At 39.6% G+C, this 13254-nt stretch overlaps 1 long non-coding RNA gene across 1 annotated transcript in view; it reads left to right on the top strand.

The window, feature by feature from the left end:
* Window positions 1-12885, top strand: part of LOC119507347 — a 77672-nt gene extending 64787 nt beyond the window's left edge. The window contains exon 3 of the long non-coding RNA XR_005211210.1: window positions 12735-12885. This is a non-coding gene — a long non-coding RNA (uncharacterized LOC119507347). The remainder of the gene's footprint in view (window positions 1-12734) is intronic.
* The last annotated feature ends 369 nt before the right edge of the window (window positions 12886-13254 follow it).

Raw genomic sequence — 13254 nt, 5'->3', positions numbered from 1 at the left:
GAGAAGCTCTACAGATTTTTAGGTTTTTGCTTTGACTAAAAATAAAAATGGTTAGAAGTTTAAAAAGGACAGCTTCAAAACACATCAAACCCAATTAATCCCCAAATTAACTTTTATTTCCCTCGTGGCTCCCCTGTGTTACCAACAAATGAAGAACAATGAAGAAAGAATACTGTTATGTAAACAAAAGAGACTAGACATATTAAATAAATATTACATTCCCCTTCCCTAGCTCCCTTTTTTACTTATTTTTCGATAGAACTTACACCTTCAATATTCTATATAATTTTTTACTTTGTTTATTGTCCTATTCCCACTACTAGAAAGCAGCTCTGTGAGGGCATGGATATTTGTGTGTTTTATTTTCTGATGCATCCCCAGTGCTGAAGCAGAGACTGGCACACAGTAGACACTCTGTAAACATTTGTTGAATTGAATAAGCATAACGAAGGGACTACAGATATTATGTAAAGAAAATAACTCAGAACCCCACTTTTCTAGCAGCATTTATTTGAAACAGAATGTGGTGCAGTAGTCTTTCAAGGACTACCAGGTCATGTTTTACAGAAACAATAAATAACATTTCTGTGGCACTCAAGCGATTTACAAAGTGCTTTCTCATGCAGTGTCTCATTTGATCTGTCCCAAATCACCATAGCCAGTAAGTGCTGGAGCTGACACTTTAAGCCGTGTCCTTTGAGGGCAAATTTCCTCTACTCCTCCGTCAGCCACATGACTTCTCATTTCTGGATTGCTTTCACTCAGCGGTGCCCACTACGCAGCATCCCCGGACCTGGCCATTTCAGGGACTGATGACTTCTCATCGTTAATGCATCTGGGTTGACCTGATGCACTGCTGAATGTCATCATCTTTGGTAACGCTTATTTGACTAGCATGTTCTTACAGTTCTTATCGGACACACTTTGTCAAATGAAATAGAAGGGGTAATTATTTCAGGTAGTTTCATTTCCTTTCTTTGAGATCCCCCAATAGTTGATAGAAAACAACTCAACACCGTGTCAGACACTCTTCTAGGCACTGGGGTACCTTGGTGAACAAGAAGGGCTTGAAAAATGATGGTTTCATTTCTGTCCGCAACCAGAGGTCAGTTGGGTTGGAAATTTCACAAAATCAAGATATCTCTTGCTCTCATACTTTTCTGAGGATACACAAGCTGGCTGAAGACAAATGTTCTACTGTATTTTGAAAGCTTTTTGTGTCCCTAAATGGCATCATCAATTCAAAATGACCCTGTAGGTGTCTGTTGCATTTAAAGATCACCATATTCCTTGGGATTTATGGTTATGTGTGTGAGAAGGTCAAATCAGAAAGTCTAATAACAGGGCTCACACTCTTCCCTGCACACTAGTGTTGCAGTCTGCTCTTCCATTTGTGACTAGGGTGACCCTTCCCAAACCTCGTCTAATAATAGGAGCTCCCCTGTTTTACATGGCTGCTGACGGCCTGGTTTTCTGGGAAGTTATGCCCTTGCAATGCGGCCACATTGTTTGATGTGGCTCTCCAGCATGTAACTTACAATGGTATATTTGATTTCATGGCTTTGATCAAAATGAGATGGCTTCAATTTAGCACCTCTCGGAAAAGAAAGCCAATTGCTAATAAAAAAGCATCTGGTCATTCTTTACTTACATTGCAACCACATCCTAACAACAATGGCCTTAATGCATTAGAACTCTGAAGCTGAAGTCCTCACAACTTTAACAGTGGCTGTTGTGGTCACTCTGACACTGCACATCATAGAGTCATCCTGACCCCTTTCATTTGATATAGTTTTTTGTGACTAGGATGTCAATTTCCTTCTTGCCTGAGTTCATGCTAAATTCAACATGCCAGGAGACAGTTACAAGTTACATGTAGGTTTGTGATATTAAAAGTGTGTGGGTGTGTGAATGAAGCTAACAATTATCACTCCCATTTATGGAGCACCAACAATGAACCATTCATTACACTAGGTGCTTTACATATGCTATCTCATTTAAAACTTCCAATAATAATTATGGGGCACAAAGAGCTCCAGACTGAGACACTTGCTCAAGGTTGCACTGTGTAACTGCTGGAATTCAAATGTAGGTTGTCTAATCTCAAGCCTTACACAGGATTGCCTCTACTCCAACACTAGAATTTTCTCTGAAGAGTTCAGCCATGCCACTTAATTGTAATAATAGTTAATACATAGCATTCACTGTGAGCAAAGCACTATTATTGCTTTATGTATTACCCCATTCAATACTCATAAATAAGGTAAGTGCTACTATTACATTTCTATAGTTGAGGAAACTGAGGCTCAGAGAGGTTAAGCGTCTTGACCAAAGTCATACAGCTTGCAAATTATAGAGTTGGGATTTGAAATCAGAGGCACTAATAATAACTACTATATTATTTGGGCTTCTTGGCTTATCAAATACCTTTGAAGATAGTTTTGCACAGTCATTACAGCAATAAACATTTTCTTTGAAACTGCCTAAATATATTCATATGTATATACAATACCCTACACATAAACACACATACCCACACACATATTTGCATATTTAATACTCCCTTCTTAATGTTTTCACCATATGAATCATTTAGAGTTTGAAACTCTCCCACCCAAATATATTCTGTCTGCCTACAGAGAACACACCTAGAATTGTCCTCCTTTATTCCCCAAGTCCACATAGATTCCTGTGGGCACCAAACCAAACAGTATAAAAAGGAGAATCGACCTGCATGTAGTTCATTTTCAGACTGCCACTGTATCTTCATTGGTCCATTCCAGGATGAAGGCTAAGAGCTCATTTCTGAGGCATCCACCAGGATCATGGACAGTGGAGCACTGGGAAACTTAGTTACCGAAGACACAGATAGCTCAGGGCACTACCTGACACTGAGTCAACTGTGTGAACTCTAAATGTCTAGCTCTTGTTCCAGTGCCCTCTTCCACTTAGCCCTGGGCACATTCCTAATTTCTCTGTTTTGTTCTCCAGGTAGAAGTGTTACTAATCTATTTAGGGCAGAGCTCTGATTTGGATGTCAAATAAAACTGATTGATTTTATGCTTCTGTAAAGGTTACCTCAAAAGGTGAAATGATTTCTGCTGCAGAAGAGCACCCATAAATCCAAGCTATTTGTGACAAGTCTTGTACCTCTCTAGGAAGATGGATTCTTGGATCTGCAAATAATCCTAGAAAAGATAGCAAATTTTGCATTGGACTTGTCTTCAGGAGTTCACGAACTCTGTAGGTATCAGAAAAGCTCACTTATGTGAGACTACATCGTTAAATGAGAATTTGTTGTGTGACTTGGACCTAGAGCAAAACTGTAAGAGAGAAGAATTAATTTATTGTACTGTTCTTTTGGAAAATTAAAAGGGCACCCCTTGTACTCAATTGTTACCTCATGGTCATCAGTTAAGAACCCTACAACATGTTGCCTCCAAATGATTGAGAAGGTCAGTATGTGACTAGAGTCCTTCCATCTCTTTCAAGGCTCCACAAAGGCAGGGAGTTGTTTTCTTTGATGTTTTCCAAATGCCCAAAACTGAGCCTGCACACAGTAGGTGCTCAAAATATTAAGTTTAATGAGTATGTGAATTTCATTAAATCCTTGATATATCTTGAATTTCTTGGTATCCTCAAAATTCTTTGGGATTCTTGGCCCAACAAATGGAGGAACAGAGCTGTGAGAGATGGGTGAATGTGGGAAAAAAGTGATAGAGGAAAGGAATGTGTGTGTATGTGTGTGTACATGTGTCTATAAAAATAATATAACAATGGATGGATTGTAGTGCACACTAGTCGAAAGCAACAGCACATTGACTTGTCTTTCCAATTTTCCTAAACTAACCACCATTCAAAGGTAGGACACTGGGGGAGACTTGAAGTCACTTAAACATGTGGTATGAAGAAAGATAATGAAACTACACCTTATGCAACAAGTACCAAGTTAGGCTCTTCATATGCATTGTCCTCTCTAATACACAGAATTAACCAAGGCAGAGATCATTGTTCCCATGATGCAGTGATGAGGTTGAATGACTTACCTAAAAATGACTCGCAGAGTAACAATTTCAACCTAGTTTTTGGTTCCAGTTGCTGCCATTTATTCCTCTCTTCCTGCTATCACCACCCTGGTTCAGGCCTGCCCTGCCCTCTCTTTCATCCCTATAGTCTGAGTGATGCTTCTAATGTACAAATCAGGGCATATCACTCCTCCTAATAAATTCCTTGAAGTGGTACCAAAGGACCCCATGACATAGCCCTTGCACGTACCCAGTGTCTCAGGCCATGCCTCAATCACCCACCTTCCCGTCTGCTTATGGTTCTCTTCAAGAAGCAGATCATTTCTCACCTCCACAGCCTGATTATTCTACTTCCTCTTTCTGGAATGCCCGTCACTCCTATCTTTGCCTGACTAAATCAGAATCATCTTCCAACACTTAATGAAACTTCAGTTCCTTCGGGAAATTTGCCTGATCCCCAGCTTAATTTAGGTGTGTTTCTATAGCATTCTTTAAATTCCTGTCTTGAAAATTTGCCACTTTATGTTAAAAGAGTCTTGTGAAGAAAATTGTATAACAATGTGGCTTACAAAGGGTGACAGTGTGTTGGTGAAAACCTTGTGGATCACACTCTGTTTATCCAGTGTATGGATGGATGAGTAGAAAAATGGGGGCACAAAAACTAAAATGAAAAATAGGGTGGGATGGGAGGATGGTTTGGGTATTCTTTTTTACTTTTATTTTTTACTCTTATTTTTATTCTTTCTGGTATAAGGAAAATGTTGAAAAAATAGATTGGGGTGATGAATGCACAACTATATGATGGTACTGTGAACAGTGGATTATACATCATGGATGATTGCCTGGTATGTGAATATATCTCAATAAAACTGAACTTAAAATAAAAATAAATGAATAAAGAGCCTTGTTAAGTCATCTTTCTCACTTGTTTATAAGCTCTTTAAAGGCAAGGGCTTTAAATACTGTTTTTATATACTCAGGGCCTATAATAAAGTAAATTTGAAGAGTTGCTTTCTCTTTTCTGAGGAAAACACATAGAAAAAGAGAGAGTGACAATTGTCATCATTTGATATTGGTGGGTGGGAAGGGGGTATGAGGAAAGATGAGCTTATGAGAGGAAAAAATAGGATGACATTCAGGAGGGAAGACCTCAACTTTATACCCCACAGCCACGTACTTCTCAATGTCTATACCCAGTTTGTTCAGCCTTTCTTCTGGTTACTTGGAAGAGTTGGCCCCTCTCACAACTAAGGTTTATCACTTCATCTCTAGATCCCATTCTCTCCTTCCTCTGCAGGGACCTCATTCCATTGATCATTTCTCCTGCCCTCTTCTTTCCCTGTCTCCTATACCTTCAACTGACTAATGCTTCCCATCAGTATTTAATGTGTTCCAGTCTTGGGACTTCCTTTTAAAGAAAGTTGGTTGCATACATGTTTTGTCTCCATTCCTTCCTGCAAACCCATGAGAGTAATGAAATAAAAATGGCACAGAAACACTTAGACAACGGAAACAGGAAAGAAGTCTAGTGAGTGAGATATGTAAACCAAGTTTAGAAGATGGGAAGAGGATGGTAAACAGTGGTTGACTGAACAGAAGGAAAGTTACATGACTGCAAATGGAAATGCAAGCTGATTTCTGCTGCAAACTTCGTACCAATTGAAGAACTGGAGGCATGAGGTACCTCAGGAGTCAGGTTTACCAAGTATGGTTGAAAACAGAATTGGCTGTGAAAGAAACAGTTAGACTCCTTTACAACCAATTAACAATCATCTTTTATCTCAGCATCAGGAGGTTTATTTTCTAGAGAAATTGAAGTAAAGACTGTCCAGACACAGAAACACCAAGGCCAGTGGAGATAGGTGGTGACTGACTCCCCTGAAAACAAGGAGATTCAACAGAAGTCCAGACACTGATGATGACATCCTCAGGCCCTTCTCCCACTCTGCTCCCAGATAATAAGCAACCAGACTTGGATCCCTAGGAGGGAGATTATAGAGTTCTTCCACTGAGAAAATGACTCTCGGTGATAGCCATGGAAGTTTACCACTCAGGTCCCCTTTAAGAGACTCTCCTGGGGAAAGCACAGTCACATTGAGGCCACAAATCCCTGGGTTACATCCAGCCAATAACCGAGTATGTCAGGGGTACTAGTGTTTGCCTATTCCTGCCCGATAGGGACTTTTCCAACAGGCAACCATTGCTCAAGGGCTTCCCAATGTCTGGCTAAGACTTTCTCAAAACTTCACTGTGCCAGACACAAAAAGACAAATATTATATGATCTCACTTATATGAAATACCTGGAATAAGCAAATTCATGGAGACAGAGTGTAGATTACAGGTTACCAGAGGTGGGGGAGGAGGGAAGTGAAGGGGAAGGTATTGCTTGATGGGTGCAGAGTTTCTGGTTGAGGTAATAAAAAAGTTGGGGTAATGGATATTGGTGATGGCAGCACAATATTATGAATGTAATTAATACCACTGAATTGCACACTTGAAAGTGGTTAAAATAGGAAATTCTGAGTTTTATATGTTACTATAATAAAAAGTTATGGGAAAAAAAATTTAAACTATGAAATCGGGCTGTCTCTACCCAATCATTGCAGACTGAAAATTCTTCCTGCCTACCCCTGCTCTCTTATCTTGTACCCTTCACAGGTGTTTCCCCAATAAGTCTCTTGCACTTATAATCCTGTATTGAGGCCTCCTTCTCAGAGGATCTGAACTGACAAAGTGGTATAAGAGTAATCCAAGAAAATAGGTGCTATGATGGGGTTTGGGGACTGGCTCATTCACCACTTGGCTGGTGAGGAAGACCTCATTCCAAGTGGCACATGGAGTGTGGATAGTCCCTGGCATAAGGTGGTGGCCCAATTGCTGAAGATTTCATTGGTGATGACCTGGAAAAGTACCTTGGTAGAAGAGACTATCCTTTGTTGGTGTGATGATTCTGGATAATTCAGGCACTTAAAGCCAAGAAGGGAACAATGCCTACAAACATGGCAGAATCGGCTGATTATTTCTAATTTTATCGACACCTTGCAGAGGGAAAATGAGAAACTGAGGGTAGTAAAAACATAGTTAAATTCTAAGTGTGAGAGCTAAGGGAACTCTCTGGTAGCTCACAGCTTGCTATAGTGGAAGAGTGGAAGCAACTAAGAAGGCTCAGGCTTCTCCAAACATGTTTACATTCTCTAAGACAAGCTATCCATTAAGTACAATCATAAAATATTTACATTCCCAGACAGTGCAGGTCTTAAAATGTACTTTCTATGTATGTGTTCTTAGAAAGCTACTGAAGAAGGAGCACTACTGTGGCAGATTGAATTATGTACCCCAGAAAGAAATATATCCTTGATCTTAATCCATTTTTGTGGGTGTGAACCCATGGTAAACAGGATCTTTTGAAGACGTTATTTTTAATTAAGGCATGGCCCAACTGAGTGAGGTTGGGCCTTAATCCTATTACTCAAGGCTTTGAGGAAAAAACTATGTGTGTAAGCAGAAGCTGGAAGTTAATGGAACCTGGAAGAGAAAGGAGAAGATGCCACCACATGTGTGGCCATGTGACAGAAAAGCCAAGGGTCCGAGGATCACCAGCAGCAGCCCCAGAATGCCACAGTCTTAAGGGAGAAAGCATCCCTTGCTGATGCCTCGAAACTGTGAGCCAATAAATTCTCATTGTTTAAGCCCACCCATTTTGTGGTATTTGTGATCACCACTAGGAACCTAAGACAACTACCAACAAGACAGGGTAAACCAAGAAAGAAAAATACACAGAATTTGGGAAATAGGGAATCTCCATCCCGGAAGCAATTGGAATGAATCCGTAGGATGCTAGCAAGAAAACACCAAGATGATTGCTCTTCGGCATGAGGAGAGAGCACCCAGGGTAGGTTGGAGCAGGAGGATGGAGAATGATGGTACAAAGGACATCAACAGCAATAATTAAAAAATGGAGCTGATTCATTTTTGTGTTGACTATATTGAGAATAGTATACACTTCTGTTGGAGGGTTTCGAGAATTAATGATCAGCACAGAGAAATTTAATGAAAAAAATAAGACATAAGAAAGAAAAACAGTTATTGTGTATTTTGTGGCTCAACATAAATAATAATTATATAGTAAACACTGTATTTTTTAAATAACATTTTTATATAACCATTTTGGGAAAATAGAGGAGGAGAAATATGTGTTTGCTTATATAGGATTTCTCCAAGAGTGCTTTGTTCTCATCTTTCATAGTAGGGAGTCAATATATATGTCCAAAATGAATATTACTTAGAAATACAACAGTAAATATCAAAATAAATAAGTAAAAATGTTGACTGTGTCTCTGGGAAGTAGGTCTTGGAGACAGAGACTTGAAGCAATGGAATTCTATTTATTTTTATTAGCCTTTGAGCCATTTGACTTTTCAAAGCTTTATACATGTATTTCTTTGATAAAACACCTCATTATTTCCACAAGGAAGAGCAAACATTTAAGCATGTTCCAGTTGCTCCCATCTTAAAACAAACAACAACACAAACCTCTTTTGACAATTTGTCCTCTTTAAGCTACTGCTCCTTTTTCTTCTCTTCAGCCTAGCTTCATTGGTACTGGCTGTACTCCCTGTCTCCACTTCTCACCAAAGACGTATTTATCCACCTGCTATTCCACTGTGTCTGTTCTGCTCACTGCCCGTACTTACTTCTTTGCTATTCAATTCCATGAATTCCCTTCCCCTGCTTGACAACATTGAACAGTCTTCTTTTTTGGCTTACTTACCACAATTCCTCCTATTTTCTTTGCTCCTCTGGTCACTCCTTCACATCCTCCTATCACCATCACCCCCACATTTTATAAGTAAATGTGCTCAGAAAAGCCCTTTTCCAGCCCATGTGTCCTATCACTGTCAGGCCTCAGAGAACTCATTTCCCCATCACTTCCTGGGTTGAATTCATATCCTATTTCATATCCCTTACTGGGGGTTCTCCTCTGGACCATGTTCCCAAGCTGAACCTTCAGCCAAGTGTCTTCTCCCTGCCTCCTGGGACTTAAATTGCTTGTTTCCCCACCTGCTTTCATCTAAGATGAGGCCATTGTTTCCCTTGAACTAGGCCTTTTGCTCACTCTTCTGCCCAGCCCCAACTCCTAAGACTGCTGTCTTGGTCCAGTTCCTGCTTGTGCAAAAAGTTAGCGCAAGCCTAACCCTGCTTGTTCTAAAGGAGGAAGGAACACGGCATGTCAGAGGAACAGTAAAAGAAGTCCAGAGTGGCTGGAGAAGTGAGGGCAGCAGAGGCAGTGACTAAAGATGAGGCTGGAGAGGTGGGAAAGGACAAGACAATTAACAGCCCTTTGTTCATGTTAAAAATGCTTATCTCTATTTTAAGACTAATAGAAAACCATTGAATTGTTTCAAGCATGGAATAGTTGTGACCAGATTCCCACAAAAGACAAGTTTGAATGAAATTCAAAGCATGTTGTAATGTATGGATAAGAGAAAAACAGTTAAGAATGGTGCAGGTGAGAGATAATGGTAGTTTGGTTTAGGGTATGATGATAGAGATGGAAAGATGTAATTGAAACAGAGAAAATTGTAGGATTTGGCAATTACTTGGTTGTGGGTAGTGAGAGAAAGGCATCAAAGATGACTTCCAGGTTTCCATCTTGTACATTTGATTAGATGATGTTGCCATTTGCAGATAATCAGGACATTGGAGGGGGACCACATTTGGGGGAGAAGATAAATTTTTGCACTTGAGATGTATTTGAGACAGGTAAGTGATGTTTTTTAATAAATCAGCTGGATATATATGTCTGGAGCATAATAGAGTGGTCTGAGTTGGCAGATAAAATTGATGTAGTCATGGGTGTTATATGAGCTTCCTATCACTGCTGTAACAAATTGCCACTAACTTTGTGGCTTAAAACAATACAAGTTGATTCACATTTCTGGAGGTCTGAAGTCCAAAATGGAGCTCATTTGGCTAAAATCAAGGTGTTGGCAAAGCTGCATTCCTTCTGGAAGGCTCTAAGGACTAATCTTTTTCCTTGTTTCTTCAAGCTTCTAGAGGTCACCTCTATTCCTTGACTCATGGTCCCTTCCACCATTCCAAAGTCAGCAGCATAGCATCTCTCTCTCTCTCATCATCTACTTCCATCATCATATCTATTTGTCTAACTCTAACTCTTTTCCTTATAATGATTGATATGATTACATTGGAATGATCCAGATAATCCAGGACAACCTTCTATCTCAAGATCCTAATCACATCTGCAAAGTCCCTTTTGCCATGGAAGGTAACATATTCATGGGATCTCGGGAATAGGATGTGGACATCTTTGAGGGGTCATTGTTCAAACTGTCGACCACAGCTGCAGAGACACAACTTTATAGATGTTTATTGAATAGTTGAGTAAATGAATGAGGTATGTTAAATGAAATGTTATTGTCCTCTAAATCTGAAAATATCAAACTCAGAGAGGTAAAGAAGTATAATGCATTATCCAAAGGAATTAATGAAACTTACAGTACCATTGAGACCCAAGTTGTTCTTACCCAAAAAGAAAGGCAAAGGTGTTCTTGCCTCTAAAGAAAGTGTTCCCTTTTGACCATTTAGAGGAAAGACAAATCATTCCTAAAACCCGGCTTCTTGAGAATTTTCTCAGCTTTCTTAATTCTTAATGTAGGTTTTCTGGCCATAATTTTGGTGAGATGTAACATATGGTATGTCAAGAGGGAATAAAGTATGTGATGATACCATGAGGTAGAGGGAGCTGCTCTTTCTGGTCAACTCACTCTGGGTGCTCGCATCTTGACTTTCTTTGTGATGACCACAGTTCACCGAGTACACTGCTACCATGAACATGACACCACTCAGGTTACCTCCAATGAGCTGCTCACAATGGTTTTATTTCCTGATCCTATAACCCTGTGATCTGCTGGTTGAGGAGTTTTCATACTCAAGGGAGTTATACTTCCATTAGATGATACAGCATGGTTCCAAAGGAGTAGAAGCTTGTTTTTAATTTGGTTATTCCAGGCTCTGCCTGCCACTGGATGGACAAGCAAAAGAAGGGTTGGGGTTTAACTAAGTGTACTTGACTATCAAGGGACAATAGGGGTGCTGTCATACAAGATAGGCCCACTGAGGTCAGATGCCTCAAAAGTGAATGTAGGGAAAGCAACTCAGTCAATGAAGTAGGGGTGAAAGAAGGAAGCCATAAAACTTGCAGCCCACTGACAATTTTTAGAAAAATAACAATTGTAGTCATTAGTCATTTTCCTTCTTTGTTGCTCTATGCATTAATAAATATTTTAACTGATTTCCCCTTTCTTTCCCCTCTCAATCTCCCTGTATCATACATAGAACACATTAGTGACATATTTGCCGTTTAGCCCATAGCTGGAAGGCTATTGATGAGGGATCACGATGGAAGGAGAGAAAGAGTGGATGCACTCAGGTAATTCAAGCTTGGAAATGGATGGAGTCAATGGGAAGACTTTGAGTTGTCATCCTTTTGAGAGAGGAGATTAGACCACTTTGGTGTCAGGGAGAGTTAAATTATGTTAGTCATTTTCTGGACATATTTTAAACTGTCAAGATGGAAATAAAGTTGTGGTAGATGTTAGGCAACCAAAAAGTGGAGTATTTTTGGAGAAATATCAGAGTTTTGTTTTTGTTTTATTTTTGGTTGCCCAGCACCCTCATTTTTTTCAAGAGCACCTTGATTTCTTTATGGGGAATTATTCTAACAATTGACCATGCAAGTTCCAACTAGTACGGATACTTGGAGAGTAATTCAACTCAAGATTTTTATGTCCATAAAAGATAGATTTTACCACTATAGAATGAAAATATGCAGTTTACCATACAGTTACTATATAGTTAAGTCAAACATGAATATGTGTGTATCAAATAAAACATTATGGACTGGGGATTTTTTTTAAATCAACTCTAATCTCTTTTCAACAAGGAATTGAGGAAACCTTAAGTTACATGTGACTATGGGATGTATTTCCTCTTTGGTTTTCTCTTCTGTTTGATTGTGCAGTCCCACTGATCTCTCTGTGTGTCTCTCCTTTTGTTCCAACTTTCTTTCCTTCTGATATAATAATTAATAGAAATTGCAGCAAATTCCATCTCTTCCAGTAATCATCCAAAATTCAACAACTATGTGACACAAACTCTAGCTATCTCTGTTTTTAATTATACATAATTTAAGAAGATTCCTCTGTCTCCAGTGCACCCCTAAAATACATTGTATTTGCTTATTATTTGAGACTGGGATCTCTCTGAGAGATGCAGTTTGGCAAATGTTTTCTCATCACCTTACTGATCTCTCCCTCTACCTTGCTCTGGGCCCTCCCCAATCTGCCATCATACTCTGCCAAATAGCCAGCAGGATCCTCTCTCTGCCCAGAGCCCATTTGTGTTTCTCCTGAGCACACAGTGGCAGGCACATGGTGCTGCACTGCTTGACAGTTTCATACCCACAGTTGGGTCCCTCTCAGAAAGCCCCTTGGCCTGCTCAGCACAGGAAAGTAAACCATGCGTCCTCCAGTGTACGCCTTCAGTTCTCATCTTTAAATTTTCTCTTAATGATAATTTCTGATCCTTTGCCTGGGTAGATGGTGTTTACTGGCTTTCGTGTACCAACAAAGGGGAGAATTTATTGTCCTACCTCCTCTGACTTTACGTTTGTTTTTTTTTTTTTTCAGTTGTTGAATTGCTTCCAGGCAAGTGAACTGATTATTTGTTTGGCCTGCACAGGAATCAGGCATTTGGATGTGAAACCAAATCCCCAATCTCTTCTTCACCCTTATGCTTAGGTCTAATCATTCTGATGAGAGAATGAAACTAAGACTTTTAAAATAAAACTAGAGATTTCAGAGATGAACAGAAAGTATTACAGCTAAAGTGACTTTTGGAGACCATCTGACTCAAACCACACATCTTCAAAACAAGGAAACTGAGGCCAATCAAATGGAAGTATCTTTCCCACAGCTAATTAGGAGGAGAAGAAGCTATTCTGACATTCATTCCACTATGTCTTTCCTACAAGATATAGAGAGTATCATTTTAGGAAAACTTGAAGTGTATATTCAATACAGTCTAAGCTCTCACTACACAACTTAGCTTTGCCTGATGCTTTGGCAAGACTTGAGAGTCATCTTTCCTCTCAAAAAAAAGTCTTTACTTGGGCTTACCGCTCCCGTTGGCTTCCATGCTGTTTTGCGC

This window comes from Choloepus didactylus, chromosome 12 (genome assembly GCF_015220235.1).
Source record: "Choloepus didactylus isolate mChoDid1 chromosome 12, mChoDid1.pri, whole genome shotgun sequence".
Taxonomy (NCBI): domain Eukaryota; kingdom Metazoa; phylum Chordata; class Mammalia; order Pilosa; family Megalonychidae; genus Choloepus; species Choloepus didactylus.
The sequence above is the reverse complement of the archived record's forward strand: the minus strand, read 5'-3'. Positions and strand labels throughout refer to the sequence as shown.